We start from the raw sequence: 1,058 nt of genomic DNA, 5'->3' as shown, positions 1-1,058 counted from the left end.
CATAGTCCCTGCCTGGGCTCCAGTGGAAGAGCCCTCCCTGGCAGCAGCCAGCTCCATGGGGCAGGGAGCAATCTCCCACCCCTTGGGGGATGACTGACCAGGAGCAGATTTGCTCCCAGTCTGGTGTCTAGACAAGTGCTACTGCACAGTTGGTAACTGCAAGTAAATTTTCTACTTGCATTTGCAAGTAGCGAGTTTAGTATTAGGAAGGGTTACTGTGCAGTAACCATGCGCATGTGTAGACGTATATGTTAACTGCACAGCAAAATACACTGCTTCACAGTAAAGCATCTCATGTAGATGCACCCACTTTGGAACAAATGTCTAGTATTAGGAGCCGAAAACTCCCTCTGACCTGAAGAATAATGCTCTACATTTGGAAGCTTGTCAAAGCCCATCCCAAGCATGCAGTCAGTGCAACAAAATTTATTACCCATAAAAATACTTGCCTCTCACATATTTCCTGGACTGTCCCAGCTAGTCACTCCAGCACTATTAAAGTTCCTTGATTATGACCCAGATTATAATTCATTTTTAAGTGCTCCTAAGAATAGAGAAGATACCACTCAGAATCATTACAAGCTGTCTGTAATATCTGGCTTCTCAGGTGAGATTTCCTGGGGAAAAAATGTTATAGAGCCCTAAAAGTTAAGAAATGAAAAATAAGATTTCTGGAGAGATTTTGAAAGACAGTGAGTGACTGGGCTCATCTGCACATACAAATAATCCAAGAGCACTTTACTCTAGAGTGAAGTACGCTAAAGTAAACTCTCCCAGGCATACATCTACATGTGCAGCGATGAAGGAGAAGATTTGCTGTCCCTAATAGCATACTGCTCCTGCTTCCGGTGGCCCTTCATGGGGCTCCTGCAGCAGCCGGGGGTAGCTCAAAGCCCCCTTTTGGTACTGACCCAGGAGCTGGCAGGGAGCACGGGGCCAGGAGACAGCTATCTTCTGGTGCAGCTGGGACATTGCTCGCTGCCCCTGGGAGCTGCCTGCTGCTGGGGCAGGGGCTGCCACCAGAGGCCACGCAGGGACCTTGTCCCCCTACCCCCGCC

This window comes from Alligator sinensis, unplaced genomic scaffold (genome assembly GCF_000455745.1).
Source record: "Alligator sinensis unplaced genomic scaffold, ASM45574v1 scaffold1927_1, whole genome shotgun sequence".
Taxonomy (NCBI): Eukaryota; Metazoa; Chordata; order Crocodylia; family Alligatoridae; genus Alligator; species Alligator sinensis.
The sequence above is the reverse complement of the archived record's forward strand: the minus strand, read 5'-3'. Positions refer to the sequence as shown.